The sequence below is a fragment of the Acipenser ruthenus genome, chromosome 3 (assembly GCF_902713425.1).
Source record: "Acipenser ruthenus chromosome 3, fAciRut3.2 maternal haplotype, whole genome shotgun sequence".
Classification (NCBI taxonomy): domain Eukaryota; kingdom Metazoa; phylum Chordata; class Actinopteri; order Acipenseriformes; family Acipenseridae; genus Acipenser; species Acipenser ruthenus.
This window is the reverse complement of record NC_081191.1, coordinates 41,267,105-41,279,624: the sequence shown is the minus strand read 5'-3', so window position 1 is coordinate 41,279,624 and position 12,520 is coordinate 41,267,105. Positions and strand designations below refer to the sequence as shown.

The window sequence follows — 12,520 nt, the reverse complement described above, 5'->3', positions numbered from 1 at the left end:
TTCTGTTGAGTGCATATTAACTACTTGCAGGGAAGAGTGTCCTTGAACATTCTGTTGAGTGCATCCCATGTTATCAGATAATAAGTATGCAACCATTGGAGGAGCCTGGAGTGTAGGCTGTATGCTAGTGGCTATAAATATCAAATGAAAAGGGGACTCCTTTTTAATTCTCTGTACTGCGGGGTGTTACCCAATCCTTTGAATGCAACAGTATTGTACTGCTATGAAGATTTCTACTGAATAAAAACTACTCTGTTGAGACACAATTAACAAGAGACTTGTGCATTTTTCTACACAGCTACACCTACATTGTGAATATCCCCATTTAGACATTTTGATTACCAAGTATTGAAATAGTTCTATTTGCAAACCATTTGTGTTGGGTCTGCTGATTACAGTATTTGTTGGGAAAATATTTTGATTTAAAATGTTTACTTTCAATTTTACTAGTTTTACTGCAAAGCAGCTGTCTGAGCAAATTAAAAGCAGCATGCACCATTAAAACCTGCACCATCTTGCGCCGTTTCTCATTCAGAAAAACTGGCTCAACAGATCAATGCGAATGTGCTTAATAAACCTCACCAGCTTCTTACTGCAAAACAACAATGACAATGACAACAACAAAAAGACTTTCATGCTTCAGTACTAGCATATGTGCAAAGAGCACAGTCAATATTTCACTCTCTCTTTCAAGTCTGGTTTGGTAGCTCAATGTTTTATAAACTCTTTGGTTCAATTTATTGCATTGTATGTATCTTTTCTTTACAAACGGATGCAGTTTTGTTCATTTGTAAATATAACCCATATATAGCAGGTTGCATTCTTGTTCATAGCTGTTCTATTCACAAACAAGGGAAAAGTTGATACTGCACTGCCATGTGTTGACACATTCTGTTTAAACACCACAGCCAACAAACATCTCTACCTGTATTTACTATCATATTTTTAGTAGGGGGAAGTCATGATCTTGGAGAAAGACTGAGAGCTAACATGTCATTTCTAGAGTGCTTGTTGAAAGACAAACAGGTTGGCTGAAGCATTTTAGCATTAATAAATCATTGAACTATTGGAGGCTGAAACAGGGCTAAACTCCACGTTTATTGGCACTGACAAGTGCACAACATCTAATGAATACATCAAATAAACAGCTATGTGCTGCCACAGGAATTAAAAGGTTGCTGTTGGCCACAGCCACGCCATCACTATATTTTGATAATTTAATCTACATGGAGCTCCTTCACAGTTCTTATCTATTCACCAAGAGAGAATGAACGTGGCCACTCCCCCAGTCTTATAACCCTCGCTACTTAGTACAAGACTCATGGTACTGTCACAAGGCTCCCTCTGTCTGGAAGAAAGAAGGTTCTTTCACCAAGAACAAGTAGAATAATTGTAAGGAAGGTTAATAACAATCTGTGACAGGATGTCAGTGGTGCAGTGTACAAAAAGATGGTCCAAATAGTACTTCACTCCCAAAAACATCAGTGTTTATTCAAAATCAAAATAATAAAGCCACCCTTCTACCAGTGATGGTATCGGGGGTACACGGCGGGTTTACAGTCCCAAACACAAAGGGTACAATACAATAAAATCCCGGTGCATGAAATTGTGCTCTCCAAAACCGGGGAATCGTGGTGTGTGTCCGTGCTCTACAGTGAGGGGTGTGCTCAGGGGTGTGTGCTGGCTCTGTGGCGGCAGCGTCCTGTCTCCTCAATCCTCCTCTGCAACAAACAGAAACAAACACGTAATACACACAAAACAAACTCCGCCCATAGATTACGTTTCAGTGCAAGGCCTGGTACTGACGCAGCTGCTTCCCCTTTGTACCACAAAACTCCTCCCTGCAATCAACCCAGCTTCTGTGTACGTGCAACTATGCGCTCCCCCTAATATGGTCACTTTCCGGTTTTCGCCTACCGTCGAGGCTGCCCATCTAGGAGGAAGAATACCACCAACCTTACACAGCACTCTTTCTAGTTGGGAGGGAGATTTACAACTTGAATTCCTTCGCTCTCTGTCACACAATCCGAGATTGACTGCCAAAGATATTCAGAGTGTAAGTGCACGGTCTGTAAGTGAAGACAGTGTTTGTAAGTGAGTACATTTATTATAATTTAATGCATTATACTTAGGGCTTCTGATTTTCCTATTATAACCGATAAAACCTGATGAAACACACCTGATACAAAAAAAATGAAATCGGTGTATAGCCCATAAAAGAAAAAACAGCTGTTTTTATCGCCACTCTGTATCTCAAAAAGTATTTTACCAAATGCTACCCTGAGGGTTTAAACGTTTAAACGGTAAACGTGGATTAAAAATATTTTTGTTTAAAATTTGTATTATACGTTTAAATGCAACTTAACAGTAAAATATATTATCAAATTATTTTTGCATATATGCTTCCGTTTCTATGGTTTTCCCCTTTAAGGAAACTGGATCTTACTTCAGTCTTATAACCATCAGTTTAGTTGCATGACTAGAGAGACCAGAAAATGCCCTCAGTGACGGTTGCGTGATTGCAGTATTACCCCGCCTTTACTTGCACAGTTGATGAGCACAGTTGATGAACACAGATCTAAGATAAACCACTACTTCCAGAAACAACACTCCTACCAATGGATTTAAGAACTGCCAACACCAATGTCTCTAAATAAGAACATAAGAACATAAGAAAGTTTACAAACGAGAGGAGGCCATTCGGCCCGTTTGGTTGTTAGTAGCCCTCACAATTCTCTGTGTAAAAAAGTGCCTCCTATTTTCTGTTCTGAATGCCCCTTTATTTATTAAATACTGTGATTAAATATTAAAAGAAACAAGGGTCTGATTTTAAAATTTTGGTGGGAGGAGGTTTCAGTTTATTAATTTCAAAAAAGTATAAATCTGCTCTGCTTTTACATTTCAACTAGTCAGTTCAGCCCTTCCCCTCATCCTCACCTGTCCCCACACACTTTGCTCTGGCAGAGGGGCCGTGCTGCATACCTGTGCAGTGTGAGTGTGATTGGACACTGTGCTGCACTCTCATACCGCAGTACCATGCACACAGGGTTTCTAATATCACTAGATCCCAGACTCCTGCTTTTATCTTATTGGCTCTGTTCTTAATTGAGCCTGCTGTCGAGAGACTACCCTTTATTTATTCATTTTAATGTAGCAGTTCATTCCACTCCTGGGTCAGCATTCCATGTAAAATGTACATTTCTTACACTGATCAGAAGTCTACACCGACTAATGGCAAGCCCAAGATTTTTCTTGTGCTGGGTCTACTAATACACAGAAATGTTATCAATTTAACACACATTGAATGGCCCTCTTCCATTCTGCTTCCTTGTATTTTAACCGTCTACCAGCAGATGGTGCCATCTAACAACTAGATTTGTTTTGGAGGACTGGAAAGAGCACAGTATTTGTATAAACCACCACGTTATTTTGCGCAAAAGAGTAAAAAGAGCCTTCTTCTCAACATTTTGGTATGTTTAACATACCTTTGTCAAGGGAAAACAAATAGTGGATGTACTTATAGGCTTTCGATGCCATGGTGACTACACTCGTTCATGATGTAATTATCTACCATTCCTTTCTATTTAAACTTTGTTGCTGTCCCAGCTTTTGTACATTCACTGAAGGTGGAGCTGTATGCTTAAAGTCATATGATACAGTGGATATGTGGAAAAGGTTTACTTTGTTAAGTTACTGATTCATTTAACTAGAAGTCAACAAAAACATACTCGTCAGCTCTTAATTTTATATTCTCAGGGTCTCATTTACGAAAGGGTACTAAATGTACCTGTAACGTGTACATTAAGTAGACAGCCTAATGTGCATCATAAATCTAAATTTACATGCACAAGATTTGGCTAATTTACATATCATAGCGTGCACACTACATGTATTGTGAGCGATAATTTAAGACTTACCCATGACCAGCGTGATATAAAAAGGTGGAGGTGGCTTACATTGACTGAAAATGAGCGATCAACAGACACTGCACTCAGCAGGGGACAGGCAGAGGCAACGCAAACTAAAACTGCATGAGAGGAGTTAGAAATTCTAGTGGAGGAGGTTGATTTAAATTATTGTAGTGCTCTATACTGAGTGTTATGTGTTGTATCGTTTTGTGTCGCTGTTTCGTGTTTTGTCTATGTCCTGAGTGCCTGTGCATGTGACTGAGTGCACCTGTAGGGTTGGGAGCGTGATCGAGTTGTGCTTGTGAATGTTGTCCAATCGTGTTGTGTGTGTCCCTCATTCGATTTGTGGGGTCCAATAACGTGTCTTGTTATGTCTGCATTGTATGTCTTGTTATGTCTAAACGTTACATGTTTTTGCTGGGTTTTGCTGTATAAAGGGGCAGCTTGCACGCTACTGTGGGCTGTGTTGTTGTGTGCTGACCCTTGCTGAATAAAGTCTGCTTAGCGAGATCTTGCTGTGTCTGGCTCCTTATTTTCACTCAACGTTACATTATAATAACTTGTTTGGTCCAGTGTTTTATTTAACCACTGTATTATTCTACCAATGTTGTTATATCCTGTGTGACATACCATATTTGGAAGCATAGTGAATTATAGGATAGCTGGGGCCATCTTGGTGCAGTATTGTCCGGGTTTGTGCTGGCCTTAAGCGACAGCTCTGGATCGTGTTAGCCGTCTAATAAATAACAAGCAGTACAATTAGACGATACAAACAAACAAAACACTCACAGTTATTTTATACTCGTCCTTCAGCGGTTCTCTTAACCATAAACAAAGGAACAGATCACCTAGCCACGTCCCCTATTTGTACCTTCAGTCACGCCCCCTTGGTTAGCGAGTGTAGCCGTTTCTCCTCCAATCCGCGTTTTTCCTCTGGGGCGATGACTTAATGTGCCACAGCTCTGCCCCCTTTCTAGATGTCCGACTTCCACCTAACCCTGGGAATTAATTGTGAGGCCATCCAGTCCAGAGCACTCTATTCCCTTTATACAACACCCTCACAGGTCGGGAGAGAGATTTATCACCAAGAATCATTCTGTCTCTGCCACAAGGCCTTTATTGTATTTTTGTGTGTGTGTGTGATAGGTGAATAAAATATGTTGAACACCGCCATTCTATTCATTTTAAAGTCTGATAACCCCCTACGCATAACTTTATATTGATGGACATTACATAAGGAAATTAGATGTCCTTTTTTTTAAATACCATGCTCCTTTTCAAAAATGTGTTTTAATATTAACCTTTCGTAAAGGAAAATGCCTGTTTAATGAATGTGTATGTATCTATTTCAGTGCAATGTAGTTTCTTCATTGTAATAAAAAATATGCTTTTTTTAAAGAAAACATTTAAATTTGATTTCTCTTTCTCCATAAAAAAGAATGTTTTCTGGGGAGAGTAAAAAAATACATTAACTTTGATTCATGTATTAAGGGTTACTCTTAAATGAATTCACAATCCAGTTCTGGGGCCACATTACAGAACAATTTCCTAACTTGCTTTCCTATCTTATCTTTCATGGCTAGGATAGGATTTTTCCTAACTTGGTATTACAAAAGCATGTCCTAAGTCAGCAGTGTCTGCAATTTCCTAAGTGTCTCATCCTATCCTAACATTAGTTAGGAAATCCTATCTAACGCCAATAGAGCAGGTTACAGCTCGAGCTTCAGGTAACTGTCTCCAAAATATACATGTTTTTAAGTTATGGTGTCTAAACTCGATTCAGAAACGCAAGGCTCTAAATTTTACTCGGGAAGAGAATAAGGTTTTGATCGCAGAAAAATCTACAATAAAATCTAGTTAACAACAATAAATAAATACCGGTATTTAACAAAAATAACGAAGCAATACTTCAATTTCAGTCATAAACACCATTTTATATTAATTAGGGATGCCAGACACACAACAATATCTCACAGGCTAAAGTAAAGCTAAAAATAACAAAAGTACTGTGATGTTCGTGTTCCAGTGTGAAAGAAAGTGTGTAATATAATTATGTACATTAAAAGTCCAAACAAGTATTTTTTGAGTTACATTACATATGAGCCACTGGTTATAGTTCAATGGAGCGCCTCACTGTGTACAATAACACATTAGAATCAACACTACTTTATATATTTTTCCTCAGTAAAGAGTCAAATATCAATTATCATAATTATCATAATCACCATCAGTTAACTTCTGAGCGTGTCTAACGCCAACCTTCTCTCACGGGCTGTGGGACTAGATCTAGATGTAGCTTACTGTTAAAGTTACACAATCGTCCCACAATGTACTAATGGATCATTGTGGTTCACTATAGAATATGCTGTATATAATAAGACCTAAATGCCCAGAAATATTTGTGCAAAACAAAACTTAAAATCTAAAGCATAACAACAATAATACATGTACACAGTTTTCTCTCTTTTTGTTTTTGCATGGTTTGTTCAGATCTTGCAAACTAACAATTTTCATTTTCTAACTGACAGATAGGAAAGGTTCCATACAGTCCTAAATGTTAGGAAAGAAACTTAGGAAATTACCAAGTTAGGAACATTCTGTAATATGCTATAATATATCTTAAATTAAGATAGGAAAATAAGTTTGCAGAGCATTTTCTGTAATATCAACTCTCCTAAACTTGTAGTTAGGACATTATATCTCTGAAGATAAGATAAGAATGTCATTTAGGATGTTTTTGTAATATTGCCCCTGGTGTACATATTTATGGTAAACTGAGCATGACCTAGAAACTCGGCTGTCGTCTGTAACAGCAGAACATCCCAAAAACTGGGCTGAATTCGGAAATGCAGAGCAGACCGGAATTTGAACTTTATCTGAAATGCAAAGCGGCCCAGAATTTGGGACATAGCCTGAAAACAGGGCAGTGTACATATTAAACTATAAATTACATTAGAGATAAACTGATGTATCCTGTAGCAAACTATAATAGTGGGCAGGATATATTTGCAATTAAAATGTATTTTAATCTATCTCTCTCTCTCTCTCTCCGATCACAATGTTAAAATGCCTCCAAGCTTTCCCACTTGAGTTGACATTATATTCCTCCGACAAACAAGGACCAATCAAAACGCGAGACTGTTATGCGGTTCCATCCCAAAAACTTGGCCTCCCAGGGTGTCAGCTTCAACAACATTACTGGGGAGTTTGTTCCAAACACCCACAATTCTCTGTGTAAAAAAGTGCCTCCTATTTTTTGTTTTGAATGCCCCTTTATCTAATCTCTATTTGTGACCCCTGGTCCTTGTTTCTTTTTTTCAGGTCGAAAAAGTCCTTTGAGTCGACATTGTCAGTACCTTTTAGAATTTTGAATGCTTGAATCAGATCGCTGCGTAGTCTTCTTTGTTCAACACTGAATAGATTCAATTATTTTAGCCTGTCTGCATATGGCATGCTTTTTTTTATATAAATTTAGTCGTTGCCAATGATTTTTTCCCCAGTTTTCTCCCCAGTTTGGAAATGGAGGCTGAAACACGCATCCTCCGAAACGTGTTCCTGCCAAGCTGTCATTTTTCGCACTGCGGATCCACAGCGAAGCCACCAGACCTATAGTGCCAGAGGACAACGGAAATCTGAATGGCTCCACTGCAGACCCGGAGGCGCCCTATCAGCCACAGGGGTCGCTGGTGCATGGTGAACTGTGGATTGTCCTGCTGACCTAAGCCCTCCCTACCTGGGCTGCGCTCGGCCAATTGTGCACCGCCCCCCTGGGAACCCCCAGTCATGGTCGGCAATGACATAGCTTGGATTCAAACCTGCGATCTCCAGGCTATAGGGCACATCTTGCACTCCACGTGGAGTGCCTTTTCTGGATGCGCCACTCGGGAGCCCAATACGGGCATGCCTTTTAAACCCGGAATAATTCTGGTCGCTCTTCTTTGCACTCTTTCTAGAGCAGCAATATCCTTTTATGCAGCTGTACTGAGATTGGATTGCTAATCAATCATTCAATTGGAATTTCGGTACATCTGCACGTGAACTACTTTGTGCACTTCCTGTGCTTCCATACAAATACCCCTTTTACTCTGCACATGAAGTGATTGTGCCATCCTCGTGTCTAAATACAAATATACATTTTATAACACTTGTGCTACATAACCCCACATTATATCCTGTGCACCAACACATATACACCAACATTAATACACCACACGCAACATATAAACATAAAATACACACAGGGGCGGGGCACACTACCACAGTCATGTGCCTGCCAAGTTCTGAATGCTGTGTAAATTATTTTGAATGACCTTTGCTGCTGCAACAGTGTTTGCCACTCTTACTTTTGTGTCGTCTGCAAATTTAACAAGTTTGCTTACTATACCAGAATCTAAGTCATTAATGTAGATTAGGCCTGTATCTGTAGACATCTTCTCTTACCAGCCATTAAACCGGAGAAATATTCAATACAAGTGAATGAGAGTCACCTCTAAAGAGCAGTCAGATATGTGCAGCCCCTTTGATTCACTGCACATAAGAACAAAAGGAAATTTACGAACGAGAGGATGCCATTCAATATTCAATCAACAATTTATTTTATTTTTGTTTGTTTCCTTGCAAATCTTTTTTAACAAACATTATTGATTTTCTTCCATCCAGCTTCTTAGGGTATATGCTGTCTACCTGTTTAGCAATTTATACTTATAATATAAAGTAACCGAGTATAAATGTTAAAGATAAAAGTTTCTTGTATGCTGCATTAGTATGACAAGTGGAATACCTCTACTTGCATTGAAATTCACAATCCTGTTGTCCTATGATAACCAACCCAATTCCCTTTGAAAAGTAATAAATGCCTGGTTCTTCCTGGTATCTCATCACTTCCTGTGTAGTACATCATGTGACATGATTGCAGCTTTGGAGTGGAACTGAGCTGCAGCAAAGGAAGTGATTGCATACCAGGAAGCAGCAGCAACAACTTTTACTTTTGTAGCATTGACTTTAAAATAATGGAATATTCAAAATTTGAAGTTAACAAATATAAGAAAAGAGCCAAAATAGGGTGATAATATTGCCAGTCCTTATAAGAGGTAAGAAAGTGGATTTTAAAAACATGGTTAGCATTCCTTTTAAAGTTGACTCTGACATCCATCTGATTACAAAAACCTATTTTCAGTTTAGGAATATTTCTAGAATTCGACCCATGCTCTCTTAGAAGGATGCAGAGATCCTGATTCACGCGTTTGTCTCTTCCAGGATCGATTATTGCGAAAGCTGAACGGTAACCGGTGAACAGCCTGCGCCACAGAGCTGACACTAGAGGCAATATGTATGCACAACTGAAAGTGTGTAACCGGTGAACAGCCTGCGCCACAGGACTGACACTGGAGTCAATATGTATGCACAACTGAACGTCTGTTAGTTTCCCCAATCCCTCAAAACATCCTTTATACTTCTCTTGGAGCTGAGTGCGGAAATCAGTTGATTTAGTGGGGTGTATTGCGTTGACGCTGACTTTAAGTCGTATGTGTAGAACGCCTAGCGCCGTTGCCGTGTGTTTTCCTATCAGTGGCACTTGTGCTTATTCTACAACCAAAATGTTGGCATTGGCAACATCTGACACGCCAGGAGCCTGCATTGCTGCATTAAATGAGCCAGTGACTGCTAATGGTTGTTTAGAACCATGCACATATAATTTATTTGAAGTTGGTATAAGCTGCTTATCGCATTTTGCTTGGAGAGTACTCCAGACTGTGGTACTAATTATATTGCAGCTGGCCCCTGAATCAATGAGCATCCTGACAGGTTCCCCCTCATCAGAATTTGCATTTCTCCATCTGCTGTCATACTGGACAATGTAAGAACATAAGAACATAAGAAAGTTTACAAACGAGAGGAGGCCATTCGGCCCATCTTGCTCGTTTGGTTGTTAGTAGCTTATTGATCCCAGAATCTCATCAAGCAGCTTCTTGAAGGATCCCAGGGTGTCAGCTTCAACAACATTACTGGGGAGTTGGTTCCAGACCCTCACAATTCTCTGTGTAAAAAAGTGCCTCCTATTTTCTGTTCTGAATGCCCCTTTATCTAATCTCCATTTGTGACCCCTGGTCCTTGTTTCTTTTATCAGGTCGGAAAAGTCCCCTGGGTCGACATTGTCATTACCTTTTAGAATTTTGAATGCTTGAATCAAATCACTGCACAGTCTTCTTTGTTGAAGACCGAATAGATTCAATTATTTTAGCCTGTCTGCATACGATATGCCTTTTAAACCCGGGATAATTCTGGTCGCTCTTCTTTGCACTCTTTCTAGAGCAGCAATATCCTTTTTGTAACGAGGTGACCAGAACTTAACACAATATTCTAGATGAGGTCTTACTAATGCATTGTAAAGTTTTAACATTACTTCCCTTGATTGAAATTCAACACTTTTCACAATATATCCGAGCATCTTGGCCTTTTTTTATAGCTTCCCACATTGTCTAGATGAAGACATTTCTGAATCAACATAAACTCTTAGGTCTTTCTCATAGATTCCTTCTTCAATTTCAGTATCTCCCATATGATATTTATAATGCACATTTCTATTGCCTGCGTGCAGTACCTTACACTTTTCTCTATTAAATGTCATTTGCCATGTGTCTGCCCAGTTCTGAATGCTGTCTAGATCATTTTGAATGACCTTTAAACACATATTCATCTTCAGAATCAGGAGAATGTTTGAACATCATTGGTTTATTTGCCACCAAATTTACTTTAGCTCTCGTTTTTGTCCTGGACATTGATGCAAAATGTCCTTCTTTACCACACTGCCGACACTCTTTTCCTTTCGTAACTGTACATTGTTTGCCTATGTGGCCTCTCCTGCCGCAGGGTTACAGCTCACATCACTTCAAGTGTTTGTCCGTTTCTCCTTACTGTATCTATTCTGGCTGCTGTGTGCGGCACCTGGTTTTACTTTCAGTTTGTAGTCATTCTTTCACTGCCTTGATTCTACTGCATTAACAGACCGGTTCTCTATTTTAGCAGCTTGTTGATCTGCTGCTTCAATTGCTCTGGCAATGTCTTGCAAACGTTTAAGTGTCAGGTCCCTCTCATGCAATAACCGTCTTCTGAGTGCATTTGATCACTAATAAAATCATTGCGAAGTGCTCCAGATTCACATGAGCTGCTCAATTTTTTAAATTTGTTTACAAACGCATCAATTGAATCACCCGGTTCTTGGCATGCTTGCCGAAACAAATGTCTTTCGGAAGGAATGTTCTTTTGTGGTATGAAATAGTCTGTGAGCCTAGTAACAGCCATATCGAAATCTTTTTCCTCCCCCGTATTTTATAGTGTCTCGAAAACATCCCGTAGGTCACTACCTCCTATATGTAACAACAGAGCTCTTTTCTGAGTCGCATCCGTAAGCAATAATAAAAAGCTTGAGACTGCTTAACCACTTTTCCCATCTTTGCCTTACACTAGTAGGGTCAGTCGAGACATCAAAAGGCCCTATGGGTGCTAAACTTAATGCTTTCGCCATCTTGTCTACACAGGCCCTGTTTTTTTTCCAATCTTTTTTTTTTTAAACCGTTGTTTTGGCTACTTATCTCTGTCTTGTCACCAACTCTCAGTTCGACATCAGCTGGGTGACTTGAAAATCCTTGTCGCCAATGTAATGTATACGAGGGACTCCAGTATTCAGTTTTAACTTTTTTTTTGTCTATCTCGCTCACAATCAGTTTGCTACTGCTTCCTAATCTAATCTAATCCATCTCTACCAGCCTAACGTCCTGTACCCTTACACTGCCTGCAGGTGGCAGTACACTACACAAAGAAAATTATAGTAATTAAAATATCATAATTTACGCAGAGAAGCTGCATTTATAGATGCTAATGGTACATCAAATTTAGATATATTATTGTACACTGAACTACTTATCATGACAAGACATAATCTATAAAGTTTATAAACATGTTTTAATACAAATCCTCTGTCCAAATCAGTGACTCTCTTTCTAGTGTGGGCTGGTCATGTCTCAACTAAAATAAAAGCTGGGGCTTCAGTGTAACTGTTCTACAGTAACAGTAATTGAGGCATACAAATAATGACAACCATGTGAATTGTTTAAAGCAGCAATCTATTATGATTCTATTTGATTTCTATCAGTTTGAGTAATAAATTAATACAAATATAACTTTTTAACAAGATGGCGGCCAACCGTGCTGAGAAGTTAGAACTTAGCTAGAGGTGCACTGATACTTTTAGAGCAGCTGAGAGTGAGTGAGTGGCACGTCACACAAGTCCCTATTTAGGATACAGGATGTGTGAAGAAAATATCAAAACAGTCCTACAAATATACTGTCACGAAACACTGTTTGCATGTACAGGGTGTTCAGTAACACTTTAACTACAATTGCATGGGATTGAAGATCTGGTAATGATATGCATAGATATTTAGGTTTAACGCCTCTTCTGCAATATAACCTATCATCTCCATGGAACTGACAGATGTTCACATTTGCATGAACAGCAAGTGGCAGATGGACTGTATTTCCTGACTGCTTTGCAAAACTACCAGATGCAAGACAGCCTCATAAGTTATAGGTTAGAGGGAAGAGGAATAAAT

General features: G+C 39.2%; 1 long non-coding RNA gene across 1 annotated transcript; it reads right to left on the bottom strand.

Moving 5' to 3' along the window:
• Positions 1–1,479: 1,479 nt before the first annotated feature.
• Positions 1,480–11,630, bottom strand: LOC131719188 (uncharacterized). Its single transcript, XR_009318089.1, has 3 exons — positions 4,539–11,630; positions 1,957–2,069; positions 1,480–1,721 (listed from the first exon to the last, which is right to left on the bottom strand). It is a non-coding gene; the product is annotated as an uncharacterized LOC131719188 (long non-coding RNA).
• Between the last annotated feature and the right edge of the window lie 890 nt (positions 11,631–12,520).